The sequence below is a fragment of the Mesoplodon densirostris genome, chromosome 19 (genome assembly GCF_025265405.1).
Source record: "Mesoplodon densirostris isolate mMesDen1 chromosome 19, mMesDen1 primary haplotype, whole genome shotgun sequence".
NCBI lineage: Eukaryota > Metazoa > Chordata > Mammalia > Artiodactyla > Ziphiidae > Mesoplodon > Mesoplodon densirostris.
Window position 1 is genome coordinate 40,689,570 of NC_082679.1, and position 18,056 is coordinate 40,707,625.

At 38.8% G+C, this 18,056-nt stretch overlaps 1 long non-coding RNA gene across 2 annotated transcripts in view; it reads left to right on the plus strand.

The window, feature by feature from the left end:
• Positions 1 to 18,056, plus strand: part of LOC132480156 (uncharacterized) — a 424,604-nt gene that overhangs the window by 12,945 nt on the left and 393,603 nt on the right. For both annotated transcript variants that reach the window (XR_009530607.1, XR_009530606.1), the window contains exon 2: positions 13,754 to 13,912. This is a non-coding gene — a long non-coding RNA (uncharacterized LOC132480156). The remainder of the gene's footprint in view (positions 1 to 13,753; positions 13,913 to 18,056) is intronic.

Sequence of the window (18,056 nt, forward strand, 5' to 3'; positions counted from 1 at the left end):
TAAAATATTTGTAAACCACATATCCAACAAACGACTAGTGTCTAGCATATGTAAAGAAGTCTCAAAACACAATGTTAATAAACAAATAATCCAATTAGAAAATGGGCAAAACTCAGAAAAGAAATTTTACCATAGAGGATACACAGATGACAAGAATGCTCATAACAAAGAATAAAAAAATGTTGAACAGCATTGCCATTAGAGAAATGCAAATTAAAACCAGAGTGAGATATCACTCTGGCTGAAATAAAAAGTAGTGACAACACTAAATACTGGCAAGGATGTGGGGAAATGGAATCACTCATATTTCTGGTGGGATTATGAAATTATATAGCTATTCTGAATAAAAAATGACAACTTTTTTATAAAACTAAACATATATTTGCCATATAACCCAGGAATGGCACTCTTGGTCATTTATGTCCAAACATAAACATGTACACAAATGTGTATAGCAGCTTTATTCTTTTTTTTTTTTTTTTTTTTTTTTGCGGTACATGGGCCTCTCACTGCCGTGGCCTCTCCCGTTGCAGAGCACAGGCTCCGGATGCACAGGCTCAGCAGCCATGGCTCACGGGCCCAGCCGCTCCACGGCATGTGGGATCTTCCCGGACCGGGGCACGAACCCGTGTCCCCTGCATCGGCAGGTGGACTCCCAACCACTGCGCCACCAGGGAAGCCCAGCAGCTTTATTCTTGAAGTCCTAAACTGGAAACAAGCCAGCTACCCCTCAGCAGTTTATAAACAAATGGTGGTACATTCATGCCATGGAATACAACCAAAGCAATAAAAATGACAAACAATTGATACATACAGCAACCTGAATGAATCTCCAGAGAATAATGCTGAGTGGAAAAAAAAGCCAATTTCGAAAGGATGCACATGGCATAATTTTATTTATATAATATGTTGAAATGACAAAACTATAGAAATGGAGACCAGATTAGGGTCTGATAGTGGTAAAGGAGATCATGGGCACAGGACGGAAATATATGCAGGTATAAAAGGGCAATCCGAAGATCCTTCTTTTGTAAGATGTTACCATTAGGGAAAATTGGGCAAAAGTAGCTCAGAATTTCTATTATTTCTTATACTTACATGTGAATCTAAAATTATTTCAAAATAAAGTTTAATTGAAAAATAAATAGCAATATGAATATTTTACAAATCAATACACAAATTTCAAAGTTTATTGAAATATTCTCTAACATAGAAAAATAAATAGTAAGAGATACTGTACTTAGTGAATGTATTTCATTCAAAATTTATTAATTGATCCTATACTGACAATGAATAAATTTCATCAGTTTAAAAATGCCAAAAATGTTGTAAATTTTATAAGAAATATGAAGATAAATGTATACTTCAAACATTCAAAAGTTAGGATTACATAGAATAAAAAGTGAACATTTTCTCTCTTTCATTCCCATTATCCCGAACTCCCCTCTTTACATATAACTAACTACTTAAAGGAAAGGTTTAGTATATATATTTGGGGGGGAGGGGATTAAGGAAGATTTTGCCAGGGCATTTCTATATTTAGCTCTTTTCTCTATGATTTGTTTCTATTCAACATATTTTTTTTTTTTTTTTCTTTTTACGGTATGTGGGCCTCTCACTGTTGTGGCCTCTCCCGTTGCGGAGCACAGGCTCCGGATGCGCAGGCCCAGCGGCCATGGCTCACGGGCCCAGCCGCTCCGCGGCATATGGGATCCTCCCAGACCGGGGCACGAACCCGCATCCCCTGCATCGGCAGGCGGACTCTCAACCACTGCGCCACCAGGGAGGCCCTCAACATATATTTTAAAGGTCTTTTTATTCATCTTATATAAAGCTACTGTACTGTGTATACAATTCCATAGTATGAATATATACTAGAACAAGGGTCCCCACCCCCCGGGCCTGTTAGGAACTGGGCCGCACAGCAGGAGGTGAGTGGCGGGCGAGTGAGCGAAGCTTCATCTGTGCTCCCCGTTGCTCCCCTTACCACCTGAACCGTCCCCGCCGCCATGCCGTACGTGAAAAAATTGTCTTCCACAAAACTGGTCCCTCGTGCCAAAAATGTTTGGGACTGCTGTACTAGAATTTAATCATGGCCCTACTTTAAGACATATGTGTGGTTTTCTCTTATTTAATAGTAATAAAATTCTAGAATAATTTGGCAATATCCATGCATGTATGGTAATCTGAGCACATGCATGAGATTCCAGAAAGAAATTTTTGGATCTAAACACATGCACTTTTTTTTTTTTTGACATTGTTATTTACTGTATAGCTCTCCCAAAATGTTTCCCAGCTATGCCAGCTCAGGTGTTTCTCTCAGCTTCATATTCATTCTTTTATAGGCTATCCTCCCTACGGATGGGGTTAAACATCTTCAAATACATTAGGCTGACTGGAAAACAGAAGGAAGGGGAAATCTGGAACTTGTGGACTTCTGTCCAGGAGTTGCAGGAACTTCTTAATATTTTCATGAAACGTTCCCCTCTCCTTTCTTTGTTCCTCCAGGGATTCCCACTTTCTCACTTTTGCTCTTCTGGTCTTTCCAGTGCCTTTGTAAGAAGTTGCTACTTTTGAAAATGTAGGTGAAATAAGTACTTTTTCATATATGCAAAAGCTGACAGTAGAGTTGCACTACAAGAAAAGTTTAAAACTTATTCTTTTAAAAAATCAAAATTGTTTGGATGAAAATATACCTAAACTTAGGTAGAGAGAGAAGGGATAGTATTTAGAAAGTGCCTGACATATGATAGTGGCTTCAAAGAGAGCTAAGCTTCCAAGAAGCAATGGGGAGAAATTGGGAGTGAGAACAGATTAAGGTATGATTTAACATCAAGCTTGAGTCTTTTTCCGGAAAGAAAATAAGTGTTATATACTTTTCTCTCAAAATCAGTGTAGTGCCACATGGGGTAAGGGTTTGTATGCTAATTAGGAAACGCTGCTTTCTATCAAGGAGTGCAGCCCTCAGCCCAAGCATCTGTTGACCACCATCAGAAGAGGTGAGCTGAGTAAACACCTCTGCTACCATCAGAATTGTTGTTGAAGGCTTTGGAGGTTATGTTAGGCATTTTATTAAGTATAAATCCTTTGTTTAATGTGGCTTTTACTTTAAGTATGGAGCTTTCTCTCTAGGATAACAGTTTCCAATTTCAGGGGTCAAATTAAACAAAGGCATGCTTATTTGTGGGGCATAAGGGCTGTGAAAGCCTTTTCTCTATGCGAAAACCACCAAGAGTATACCAACTTCAAGAGTGGGTCTGATTTCTTGAGGCTAATAGAGAAGCAAGACTTAAATTCTTCAGTTGAAAGCCAAGTTCCACTTTTATTTTACTGAACTAACCTGTCTGCATTATCCTCAGCCTTGTGGAAAGCAGAGCTGGGATTAGGAAGAAGGCTTTCTTAAAACAGCCCTATCTTAAAATGCAAAGATTATTTTCTCTGGGTTAAATCAAATGAGCATTTACGGCCCATCATGTATCTCCAAGTAGAGGCTGCCTCATTGGCTCTGCTTCGTTCTCCTTCCCTCTCACCTTTCTACTTGCCTTCTGAGTCTTGAAATGACATTAGAGCTCTTTATGTTTGGAGATCAAATTAACTATTTAGCCAGGTCATTACGGTGGAGAATATAATGCTCAGAAGTAAGCATTTCATTTACAAAAATGCATGTTATCTAATGCAATAAATGGTGATAGTGTGTCTTTAGGCCCTGGTTGTTCCAGTGTTTGGGGAAATAATAAAGACTTTTCATTTTCTCCCTTAGATCCTAAGTGCTGGGTTATTAGTGCTGTCTCAGCGTTAAACCAGGTTGCAAGCTGCTGATTCTTCAAAATGAAGCTTTGTTTTTTAGTTTAATTGCTTTTTCAGGAGCATTATTAACTTCCAGAAGTGGAGTAAAAATTAAAGTAGCTGAAGCTGTGGTTGTATATTTGAAGCTAAAAAACACTTTTCAAAAACCAATGCAACAATCCTGTACCAGTTATCAAGAATAATATTAGGGAATATATGTATATATACACATACACACACGTATATGGTAATAATTATAGAAAGTAAGATCTTTTAAATACCAGGTGTGAGAACCATCTATATTTTTCTGTTAGGTGTTTTAACATGCTGAATAAAGAATTATACTCTTATCCTGAGAGACCAGATAATGCCCAAACTCCCTGAACTTGTCAAAAATAAATCTCCATCAAACTTTATCTAGATTCAGCTTTCTGAATAGCTCTCAAATGCATCATCTTCTCATTTTCACAGACATCCAGCCTATGTCGAAACTGGGCCATTTGCCGCCCCCGAAACAGGTCTCTCCACCTTCCAATGCAATGCCAATTGCAGTATAATCAGAGCTATGTTGGTCCTATGCTATTCCCCCAGCAGGTTCATCCATCTGTATAAATTCTTGTCATTAATAAACAAAAATGCCAGTGTCCCGAATTTCACAGGCTGATTTCACTATCTTTTTGCTGCTCCTGTTTCTAGTGGAAGGTTCAGCTACTCTCTGATATGTCTCCTTTGTCCATTTAAAGTAACCTAGTCACTATATGTCTCAAATGTATTAAGTACTACTGTGGGGCAAGTTTGGAAGATTGGATTTAGGAGGTCATGGGATGGGGCATATGGATAAGCCTAAAGGACATGATGCAAAGTGCAGGGATCTTATATCACATGGTAATGCCTACCAGAGAGGATCTACTACACACACAAAAAAGATAATAAATAAAGAGAATAGGAGAACTCAGATAGTTGATGTTAGCAAGACTCTGTCCTTGGCTGCCCTGGTGCTTGTGCAATGGGCTTATGAATGGAGTAGTCTATAGTGGCAAAGAACTACCCTTGGCCAGCGAATGCCTGAGATAGGCCTCACAGCATGGGTTTCCTCTTATCAAATCTGACTTATCTCCTGCTACTTCAAAGTATTCAACCTGTCAGCAAAAGAGACCCACACTGTGCCTTCCTTCAAGGAGAACAGCCAGGCACTTGGGGGAAAGTTGATGACATTGGACATCTTCTGTCCTGGGAAGAGCAATGACATCCTGACAGGTATTGACACATTCTTCATATGTGTGCCCCTCTCCTGCCCTCAGTGCCTAAGCACTATTTGAGGACTTAAGAATTTCTGACCTGCTGACATGAGATAATGTATAACTTCGCTTCGGACCAAGGAACCCAATTTAAGTCTGAAGAGGAACATCCCTGGGCACACAACTTTGAGATCCATTGTTACCACTGCAAACCACGCCATATAGGACTTGCTGCCCTGGAGAAGTGAGTAATGGAATTGCCTCTTAAAGATGCAGTTGAACCATCAGCCTGGTGCTGTCACTCACTGACTATACTGCATCTTTCAGGATACAGTATATACCTTGTATTGAGAGAGATAATATGATAGATAGAAAAACTGGTGTGAGAAACAAGATTTGAGAGTATGTGTGGCCATTCTTACCATCACTTCCACTGATCACTTGAGTTATCAGGGCTTCCTGCTCCTTCCCCAAATGTGGGCTCCGTGGGTCTTGGATGTTCATGTTCCCCGAGGGAGACTGTTCCTACCAAAACACATAGAGTCCCACTCAGTTCAATGCCATATTCACCACCTGGTCACTGTGGTACAGAAGGCCAACAAAAAAAGGAATTACAATACTTTAAGTAATTATGCTGTCAGGGAGGGATATGTTTGCACTCAGGTGATACACTAATAATGAATCTCTTGATGTTCTTAACCCAAATTTACTTTAAATGGGCAAGCATAGCAACTGTAGCCTGATAAGGGCATAGTAACCTGGATCTCAGGCCCCTTAGGGATGAGAGTCTGGTATTCCACCTTGAAAGCCATCTAGACCAGTAGAAGTGCTAACCAAGGAGGAGGAAGAGAAAGTAGAGAGGTCATAGGAAAAGGGGATGATGTATCAGTTTATAGCTTTGGGACCACTGCAGGAACAGAGGAGTATTTCCACCATCAGTCTTTTGTATATTTCTCCCAAAACTGTGAACAACCAGAACCATGCCTGGATGAAATACACTTAATGGAGAAGCAAGGGATCTAGTAGTGCAAGGATGCTCTCATAGAGACTCTTTGTGCCTGTCTAGGATCAATATGGGCGAGTGTACCCTTGCCCCAACTGCTGTGTGTGGTCACTGTTCATTGTTGACATCTCACAACTGCACCTTTTTTTTTTTTAATAAATAAATTTATTTATTTATTTTTGTCTGCATTGGGTCTTCATTGCTGCGTGCGGGCTCTCTCTAGTTGTGGCGAGTGGGGGCCGCTCTTCATTGCGGTGTGCAGGCTTCTCACTGTGGTGGTTTCTCTTGTTGCAGAGCACGAGCTCTAGGCATGTGGGCTTCAGTAGTTGTGGTATGTCAGCTCGGTAGTTGTGGCTCACAGGCTCTAGAGCACAGGCTCAGTAGTTGTGGCGCATGGGCTTAGTTGCTCAATGGCATGTGGGATCTTCCTGGAACAGGGCTCGAACCCATGTCCCCTGCATTGGCAGGTGAATTATTAACCACTGTGCCACCAGGGAAGCCCCCTGCACCTTCTTTCAAGAATTCCTCTTGGGAAATCACTAGGAAGTGCCTGAGAGTCTGTGTCCTTTCCTGGAGTAGCTTGCATCCAATAATTGAGTGATACTGAACAAAACTCCAGGTAGTTCAAAACTATGGAACCATTTAGACTTAAGAGCTTGCCATGGAATCAGGCTGACACTAGACTCCAGACGATCCTACATATTTCCTTTAGGTTCTTCTCCTGCTCTACACTGCTTTTCTCACTTCTTATAGATTTCTCCATAGAATAATCCCTCAATAAATGATTTTCATAAGAATTCCTGCCTTAGGCTCTACTTTCAAGGAAATTGGTCTAAGACACCTCATCTTTACAATACTGAGTATTTTTTTTTTTTTTTTTTTTTTTGCTGTATGCGGGCCTCTCACTGTTGTGGCCTCTCCCGTTGCGGAGCACAGGCTCCGGATGCGCAGGCTCAGCGGCCATGGCTCACGGGCCCAGCCGCTCCGTGGCATATGGGATCCTCCCGGACCGGGGCACGAACCCACGTCCCCTGCATCGGCAGGCGGACTCTCAACCACTGCGCCACCAGGGAGGCCCAATACTGAGTATTTTAACTCATAATCATACTTTGTTGCTTACTTAAGTCACCTCACTAAATTTTCCTTGCTCCTTAGTAGTCTACATTTTGAGTACTTAATATCGAAGCCCAATCTTACATGGCCCCTGAAGGGAATTCTGGCTGTCATTGGCTCTCAACCCACAAGGTATAGATTCTGGTCCCCAGAGGAACAAGCTGACCAGGCCACCAGTGAAGAAATGAGTCTCCATGGCATTTCCCACAGCAATCTGCCTTAGTGAAGATGCAGTGCACAACCCCATTTCACAAATGTTTGACTACAAGTACAGCAGCCACAGTCGGAGTGGGATGGATATAATCAGATCCTGTGGCTCAGAAGGATCATTCTGGGATTCCCCTCCTTTTATATTGGATGCTCCCCCTTTATATTCAATTTTTCTTCAATCAGATGAATAAAATTAGTTTTCTAAATATCATTTTATTTTCCTTGGGGGTAGAGTGAGGTTACCTCCATGGTGCACCAGGAAATTGTGCATGGATCCAAGTTACTGCCTAGGTTTTTATTCAGATATCGTTTAGTAAATCTAAAAGTGGTTGAAATACAGCAAGTAGTTCTGGAACAACTAGACAACTACATGCAAAGAAATGAATCTAGACACAGACTTTTCCTCCTTCGCAAAAATTAGCTCAAAATGGATCATAAACCTAAATGTAAAATCTAAAACTATAAAACTCCTGGAAGAAAACATAGGAGAAAACCTAGATGATCTTGGGTTTGGTGAAGACCAAAGGCATGATTCATGAAAGAAATACTTGACAAGCTGGACTTCATTAACATTTAAAACTTCTGCTCTGAAAAATACACTATCAAGAGAATAAGAAGGCAGGCTACAGATCAGGAGAACTTATTTGCAAAAGACATATCTGATCAAAGATTTTTATCCAAAGAACTCTTAAAGCTCAACAATAAGAAAGCAGGTAACCCGATTTAAAAATGGGCAAAAGATCTGAATGGACACTTCACCAAAGAAGATTTACAACTGACAAATAAGCAAATGAAAAGATGTCCCACATCATATGTCATTGGGGAAATGCACATTGAAACAATGAGATATCACTACACACCTATTAGAATGGCCAAAATCCAGACTACTGACAACACCAAATGCTGATGACGATGTGGAGAAACAGGAACTCTCATTTGCTTCTGGTAGGAATGCAAAATGGTACAGTCACTTTAGGAGACAATTTGGCAGCTTCTTACAAAACTAAACAAATTCTTAGTATATTATCCAGCAATCACACTCCTTGGTATTTACCCAAAGGATTTGAAAACTTATATCCACACAAAACCTGCACATGGAATAAAGTGGTTTTATAGCCACTTTATCATGATTGCCAAAAGTTGGATGCAAACAAGAGGTCTTTCAGTAGATGAATGGATAAATAAACTGTGGTACATACAGACAAAGGAATGTTATATAGAGCTAAAAAGAAATAAGCTATCAAGCCAAGAAAAGATATGATGGAGACTTAAATGCATATTACTAAGTGAGAGAAGCCAATCTGAAAATGCGTTGTAGTGTATGACTCCAACTGTATGACATTCCGGAAAAGGCAAAACGATTGAGTCAGTAAAAAGATTAATGATTGTCATGGGTTAGGGGAGAGGAAGGGATGAATAGGCAGAGCACAGTGAGTTTTTAGGGCAGTGAAACTATTCTGTATGATACTGTAAATATGGATATACATGTCATTATACATTTGTCAAAACCCATAGAATGTGCAATACCAGGAGTGAACCATAATGTAAACTGTAGATCTTGAGTGATCATGACATATCAGCGTAGGTTCATCGATTGTAACAAATGTACCATTTGTGCACGGGATGCCGATAGTGGGAGACGCCATATGTGTGGGGAGGGGATATATAGAAACTCTGTTTTCAGCTCAATTTTGCTGTGAAACTAAAAGTACTCTGAAAATTAAAGTCTATTTAAAAAATTGAATGAAACAGTTTCAAACGATGGCATTAAAAAACCATACATTCCTTAAATATTTCTCCTTGTCTCTTTTCTATGAAAGAAAGCAAGAAGTAGGAGTCAATAAAAATCAAGATTTATATGTCAGTATAAAAATATCTTTACACTGCTATTTTAATTATAATCTTCCTTGACATAGTTATAAAACATCTCATGTATATTACATATTTATACAAACTCATTTTCAGTGCACACTTCATGGTAAAGGTGTTTTCACATACACTAGCTTTTTAAATATTTTCAACAAATTAATTGTGGTTTCCCAGTGTCACTTAGTTCTTAGATGATAAAGGTGAGGCTCAAACTCAGGTTAACTCAGGACTCATTTCTCATGAGGAACCATGTGAAATTCAGTTCAGATATAGAATCTGTCTCAGACTCTGGCAGATAATAGGTATGCAATAAAATTTCACTGTACTTGCTGAATACATTCAACTGTCTTTCTGTTTTGACTTTCTATATTTGAGCCACAGGTGGACATTTGCTGGTAGATGAACATAATTTGGACACCTAAACTATGTTAATACATACATATGCCTATTAAGTTGTTTAGCATTTACAAATTTCATAAATGCTAATTTTAATTAAATAATACTCTGAATGAAAAGGAGTTCCCTTAGATAGCAAACGTTACAGTTCAGCTATTTTTGAATATTATATAGAAGCTTTATAAAGACTGCTTGCTAAAATGTCATATTATTTCCCAAATTGCTGGTCTGATGCCAACTAGTATGACTTGCTACCATGTGGTTCACAAGCTTAGGGAAAATGTCAGATTCTCTCTAAATTATGCAGTTTCAATTCTGTAACTGCCTCCTTTACCTTGATATCAATTTTCTATGCCATTATGTTGAAATCATTAGAAAATGAAACGTGTTACTTAGTTTTGAAGTCTCCACTGATTTTTTAACTAAAGAAATTCCTTAATTAAAAATCTTCATTCTTTCATGCCTTCAAATGATATATTATGGGTTATTTGACACATACATTATATGGTGGAATACATGAAAAATACCTCTACCTTCACAATCTAATAGGATTATTCAGAGATTAATGTCATGAACATTTATTGAATTCCTACTATGTGTTAAAGCACAAGTGTAGCATTAGGTCTCTACTAGGTAATTGAGGAAGCTTGGGTCTATAGCCAAAGGAATATTTAAATGTCTGACTGTGGTTGTAGGAGACCACAAGGGATAGTGCAAAACCTTCACATTTATAGAAACTATGGTATTTCTACCCCTGGGCCAAAAGGGATGTGGCAAAATCAGAGATCAGAAAGAGACAGTCATATTATATCTTGCGAGTCAAAATACGGTTTACACAGTTGCAATATTGGTATCACCTTGAAGCTTAATAGAAAGGAAAATTCTCAGGTCCAACCCTAAACCTAAGAATTAGAACTACATTTTCATAAACTCCCAAGGTAATTTGTAGGCATGTTAATGTTTGAAAAATACTGGTGTATAGGATGCCCCTTTGGAAGTAGTAATCCCAGGTGACCTGGGACACAACCAACTCAAGGTGATCTCATAGGGAAAATACTGGGGAATAAATATCTGACCTCACTGTCCCACTAAAGTCCTTTGATCCCTGATGGGGGTCCTCACTGGCCAAATTTAATAGGAAACAAAGAGCAAGGAAAACTGTTGTTGTGATTTATGAAGATCAACTACCCAGGGCAGAGGATTGAAGGGGGTGAAGAAGCAAATGGACTTGGAGTGGGAGTTGGAAAAGGTCTGGTGCAACTAGGCTAAGCCCCACAGATATAAAGATGGATGGTGTGGTCCCCTGACCTCACAGTTTTTGCAAAATCATTTTTTATATCACAGTCACTCTTTTTTTTAAATACATTTATTTATTTTTTTTAATTTTATTTTTTTTTTTGCGGTACGCGGGCCTCTCACTGTTGTGGCCTCTCCTGTGGTGGAGCACAGGCTCCGGACACGCAGGCTCAGCGGCCATGGCTCACGGGCCCAGCCGCTCTGCGGCACGTGGGATCCTCCCGGACTGGGGCATGAACCCGCGTCCCCTGCATCGCCAGGCGGACTCTCAACCACTGCGCCACCAGGGAAGCCCAATACATTTATTTATTTATTTATTTATTGGCTGCGTTAGGTCTTCGTTGCTGCACGTGGGCTTTCTCTAGTTGTGGTGAGCGGGGGCTACTCTTCGTTGCGGTGCGCGGGTTTCTCATTGCGGTGGCTTCTCTTGTTGTGGAGCACGGGCTCTAGGTGTGCGGGCTTCAGTAGTTGTGGCACGTGGGCTCAGTAGTTGTGGCTCACGGGTTCTAGAGCACAGGATCAGTAGTTGTGGTGCAAGGGCTTAGTTGCTCCGCGGCATGGGGGGATCTTCCCGGACCAGGGCTCGAACCTGTGTCCCCTGCATGGGCAGGCAGATTCTTAACTACTGCGCCACCAGGGAAGCCCTATTACAGTCAGTCTTAATATTGAAATTGTGAACAAAGTTGATACTATTCTAATGTAATGTCCAACAGACTATTCATCTTGAAGACATTTTACATAATCCTTTGGTTCTAAGTAAAGATACTAAAAAATGTTCTGTCAGAACTAGCTGACCTGACTGGGATTCTCATATATATTTTTCTGTTCACCTTTACTATCAGAATCATAGCAAATTTTTCCCTTACCTTTCGGTAGTGAGTCCCTCATTACTATGTGATTTCTGATGTCCTGGATTTCCTGCTTTGTCTGAAGCCTATTATGTTAGATTTAAAATCTTACATAATTTTATCAAATGAAATTGAAAGTCTGGTAATATGGTGGCATTTCCCACTGTTTGAGTTCAAGACTAATCAGTTTCTCAAAGACTGAATTTACTAAATGAGAGCTTTTGAAAGCACAAAACGCATCCCATAGTTATCTGTGCTAGTAAATTAGAGATGGTGCTGCCCTGCTATGAAACCCTGGGGTCCCAGGCATACTGCTGCCCATAATAAAATGTGGCTTTTGTACAGACCATAAATGGTTTAGGCCAGAAGCTGAGGATGAGTGGGAATGAGATCCCAGTGAGGACTTATATAATAAGACCCTGAGCCCTCACAAGAATTGGAGCAGGTATCTGAACACCCTGTACTGCAGAAACGTAATGTTATAATAGGACATAAAAAATAACTACAATATTATTGTGTGAGATATATGTCAAGCACTGTGAAAAAAGCTTTATGTACATTACCTCTTATACTACTTAAAACAATCCTATGTTATAGGGACTGTCACGCAGTCAAAGGAATCCTAGAAGGACACCAGCAGCGTCTATGAGGGACCATTCTCACTTGGCTATGTTCACTTGCTTCTCACATTATGCTTATTCCATCCAGGCACAGCTTCTTGCAAATCATTCAATCAATCCACGTTTGTAACAAAAAATAAATTTTTCTTCTACAAGATGTAATCAAGTTGAATTTTTATATATTTGATTTTAGTTTTTTGGGAACATTCTTCATATAGCATCTTGTTTGAACCATAGTCTCCAATGAATATAGCCATGAAGACTAGGATCTTTATCTTACACGGTCCTTGAGTGATTAAGAAGACCCTCCAGTCCTCAGCAAATTTTCCAGTAAAAAAAATGCATTATTTCCTTTTTCTTATATCATTGTTATTCAAAAATGATTAATAGAAAGTAATATAATGTGTTAGCCACATTTAAATTTTTAAGGGCAATTCAGTACTCTTTTTCTCAGAGAGATGTTCAGGTAGAAAAAGTTTCCCTAAGATCAGTTAAACTCGTTTATAAGGTGAATGTATAGAGAACTAGTTAACTGGTTAAAATATTCTATTTTACAGATAAAGCACAGAGATATTAAAGTGAGTTCAGTTTCCTCATTTGGTAAATGAAAAATTTAGCTTTACTTTTGTATTAGAATATTTTGAAGTAATATTTACTTTAGAGGTTTAACAGCGTACCTTCTGGAATTGTGATTATGGAATTATACTAATTCTTTCCTCCCTGTTCTTCTCCTTCCCATTCTTACAACTTTCTGGCAGTCTGGTGGTGGTGGGATATGTATGAGAATGGTTACTGAGTTAGATGGTGAAAATCATTATGTTTGGATTTTAGAGAGTTGTCAGGGTTACCCTAAACACAATATCCATCATCACTGTTTCCTTGTTTTCTAATCCATTTGAATTATCAGAAAATTGAGGACTACAGAGTAAATGCATCATGTACAAGGAGTAAGGATAGGAAGTTCAGTTCACGAGTTGTTTATCCCAGAGACTTATTGTGGTTTTTTTTTCATGAATAATAGACAAAGAACGAAGATCTAGACACAAGAGGGAAAAAAACCCTATATTTCCCACTAAAAACATAATAATAAAAATAGGATAATGGTTAAGAGTCTGGGTTTAATGGCTTCTGATTGTAGCTTTGCCATTTCCTAGTGATAAAACCCTGGATGTTGCACTGAAATTGTCAATACTGCCATTGTTTATATTTGAGTCTCTTGAAAACATTTGATCTTCAGGAGTTAGTGGGCACCTTCTTTGAAGCAAACAATAAGTATTAGTGGCGTGGCAGTGAGAAATCAAGTTCTCTGACTTATGGGAGCTACACATTTTAATGGAGGGAGATATTTTGATATTTTAAATTTTTATCTGTCAGGTGGTGATAAAGGCTACAATCAGGCTAGTCAAGAAAGACCTTTCTGATAAGGAGACACCTGAACACATCCCTCAGTGCCAGTCTGGTGGCTGACAGCCTCCTCCATCTCAGGCAGTGGACGCTCATTGAATACCATGGCTGTAAAGGAACAGCAAGAAGGTAAGTTTTGCTGAAGTTCAGTACAAGCTTTCTGTATTTTTATTTGCTTAATCTGGCAACCTTACTTGGAGGCTTACCATGCAGTAAGGGCCTTGACCTCTACTCTGAGTGAGATAGGGAGCTATGAATGTATTTTTAGCGTCCTGTTTTGAAAAGATCACTCTGTGTCCTATTGAAAGTAGTCTGTAGGTGGTTAACAACAGAAGCAGGAAAGCAAATTAGGAAACATGGAATGATGGCAAGTTTGATCAAGGTCTTGTCCTATATTTTGCAAGGGGATGTGACAAGATTTAATGACGGTTTGTCTGTGAAGTTGTGGGAAAATAAATAGAGGTGTCAAGGACAGTGTCAATTATTTTGTTTGAACAGTTGTGTCACACAGTTTTCCTCACCTAACCACTAAACACTCTGCAGCTTTGTATGTAGTGCTAGACCTTTTGCTCCCAGGCTGGAAGACTTTGTTCTTCTTTCTCTCAATTTCCTTCTCAAAGTTTTATGGTGTGGATCTTGGTATCTTCCTGTATAGGTTGCAAAAGTAGGGTGAAATTGGCCCAGGTATTACAAGATGATTAGTGGGCTGGAAAGGGTTAATGGTTGATTCTGTGGATACTCTCTCTGTGTGTATATATATGTACATATGCATATATAAATATCTATCTATATATAGTTATAGTTATAATTCTGTCTCACTTTCTTTCAAAAGTGTTTTTCATATCTTCAGGAGGATGGTTGATTTTATCTAAAAATGAATATAAAAGTCTTATCTAAATATTTTTATTTCACTTATATTAACCCTCAAAATTATAGTAACTAATATGTTTGTTTAAATGCGATTGTTTTGTGTAAGTAGTAGCTGGAGTTGTTTAGAAGACTCTGAAGTATACATATAAAAAATACAATAGACTCATTATAGAAATACATATTTATCTAAAGTACTTATGGTTGATTATAAAATACCTATCATTGAAGTATCTTCCAAGTGGCATTTTATGTTTAAATTGAAAGAAAACAGCATGGGTATTTGATAATTAACAACATACGTGGATCTTCAGATTGGAAATAAGTTTAAATACAATTATTAATATCACCGACAGTCATTCAAAGGTTAAATTCAGATGAAAAACAGTGATAAGCTATTGACTTCTCAGGAGAAAAGGAGAAAGAAGTTCCTGAGGAAGGGGGAGTATCTAAGGGTTGATGGGCTTGGGTTCTGAAGACCAGTGTCTCTGCAAGTCTCCCTTCAGTGAAGCTGAGTATTGTTCATCATTATGGGGGAAAACTGAAGCCATGAGAGTGCATCCTGCTCTCTGGGGGTTGGCTCAAGCTATCCCAGAGGGTGGGGGAACATTTCTAACATGGTTGATACAGGAGTATGGAGAAATGGTCATGCTTTGCCTCCTTCAAGGCACATGGAAAGGGGAGAGAGAAGAAGAGAAGGGGAAGGAAATGAATAGCACAGCTTGGATTATGAAGAAATAGAGTTAGCAGGCAAAGTTTTAGAGGGAACTTTGTGCTGATTGGCCAAAATGCCCTGACCATTATCCAGTATTTAATTATGTATATATATATATATGTTCTTTTCTACTTATAAAACTAGTTATTACAAATTTTATTCGATGGGTTGGTGGGGGTGTTGGCTGTATCTCTATTTATTTGCAATATAAGTGGAATTTTTTTCAAGAGCAAATCTCAAAAGAGACGATATTGGGTTTACTCATTTCTTTATGTACCTATGTGTGTACACCTTCCTTTTACTGAAAACCGTATATGCCAGATTCAGGCATTGTGCATCCAGGATTCAGTTAATCTTCACAACAATCTTAATGTGGAAGTCAGAGCTGTCTTTTTTACATTTACTTATGAAGAAGGCAGAACCCCAGAGAAGTTTAAAACTTTATCAAGATTATGCAGCCAGTAAGTGGGAGCTAACATTAAACTCAGGACTGCATGACTCTAAGACCTAAGCAAATTCTAAAAGGCTGTACTGCCTTTTGAATGCTGTATACGTTATTTGTACTTTGTACAAAATGACCATATAATTTGTATTTCTATCTGAGGTATTTTTGTCCAGGACAAATACTAAATAGGGGGACAGCAGATGTGAACTAAGACCGTTCCAGACAAATTGGGACGTGCAGTCACCCTAAATGTATGTAATGAGTGTGTTACTGAGTAAGATAATATAATACACCTACTTGTAGGGTCCTTCTTGAAAACCTGAACTATTACCTAATCTACATTTATAAAATGTAGTCTTGCATCCAATTTGCAGGAATTATTCATCACAAATGGTTGATTTCCTGCCTTTACTCAGATTTGTGTAAGTGACTCAATTATAATCAAGACACAGCAGAGCAGGCAGTGTGACTGTGCAATCATCAATATGGATCTCATGCTCTGATGGGACGCTTCTCTGATACTAAGTGAAAGCTGAAAACAAGGCGGAGAGTAAATGAAGGATTTGCGCTTCACCATTTCTGAAAAACCAATAGTGCATGTTTTTCATTTCACTGGGTCAGTTCCCCATATTTGCTATCTTGGCACATCTAGGTATTTTGGTGAAAAACATCAGTGTGGAAATAATAAATAGGCCCTGGTAGTGAACATTGCAATTATAAATACTTTAATGCATGTGAGAAAAAGGCTCATCAATAGTAGAAGTTGATCATTGGCAAAGAGATCTTTCTCTGGTCGTGTTTTGGTGGCATCTTGCAGAAGAGCTGAGAAAGCTATGGTGGCTTAGCATCAAGTCCCAGGTTGCTGCCTTCCTGTTGAGCCTTGGGAATGTGACTTTCACTTTCTGGACTTTTATAAAATAAGGCATTCGTTCAGTAAGGAAGAGGGGTGCAATCTAGAAAACAGGCTGTCTGGACTGCTCTGATCCCAGGTGCCCTTATCCAGGGCACCATGTGAGATCAAGGGTTTCCCAGTGCATGTTTTCTTCCACATCAAGATACCCATCAGTTGCAACAGGCACAGCCGTGTGGGTACAACTGCGCGATTCATTAGCTGTAATGACTGGCACAGAGCCAGCAGCACTTCTCAAGTAGTTGGCAAATATATAGGCTTGGATTTCTAAATTGTACAACCTCCTCTAAAGGTTCTTACTTTGAATAGAGTAGAGGGAGGAAAGTCCTTCTTGCCAAATGCAATCTGCCTTGAGTATCACCAACATCTGTGCCAAAACCAGACTTGTAGTTACACCCCTTTGCACTAACCATGTCATACCAATGCAGGAGATGGTCTGTAAGCAACTTTGTAACTTATAGGCTTTCTTCAGTTGCAACTTTTAGTATCCTTAAGGTCAATTGTTGCCAATTGGTATTAAAAATCATTCTAGTTTTCCTCAGTGTGTGTGTATATATATATATTTAGCTTTTTGACATACTCCTGTTTTTCTTAGATTACTTTTTTAAAAAATTCTCATTCATTCTAAAACAACCTAGGACCTACTTTAAATATATTTTATTTGCTACTTGTGGGATGTTTACCTGAAAGAAGGAGATAGTTCCAAGATCCTTTCAGTCAGAGGATTAAAAACCCAGAGAGATTAATTACTTTGCCTGTAGGACCACAGTGGTGGATGGCAGGTTTGGAATTGGATAAAATGTCAGGAGTCAGGATATTCCAAAAAGTCTGTGGGCTTCCTAACTTACCATGGCATCTCTAGGTGCTGAAAGTAAACCATTTTTTCTGATTCCTTTTTGGCTCTATTCTTAGGACTAGAAAAGACTGTAGCATATGTGAGTGCTCAATAAATATTTGTTAAAACTGGAACAATTTCGCAGTGCCAGTCAAAAGAGGAATCAAATGCTCAGGTCACAAATAAGAACATATTGAAGCAAAATGTTAGGAAGCTAATATAACCCCAAGGATGTGTTCTTTTTTAATATTTGCCTTAAAGTTGAATGCATATTTTCTGGATACATATTTGTACATTTTTGCATACATTTCATAAAACATACTAACTATGAAAATATTGTAATATCTGCAGCTTTCAAAAGGAATCCATCCTATAATGGAACATAGAGGCAATTTACAATTTTACAGGTTTGCATTTGGGAGGAAAAAAAAATAAAAAGACCTGTTTCTTTCATTGGTACCATGTTTTATATATATGCTTATAAGCAGTTGGAGGGTAATG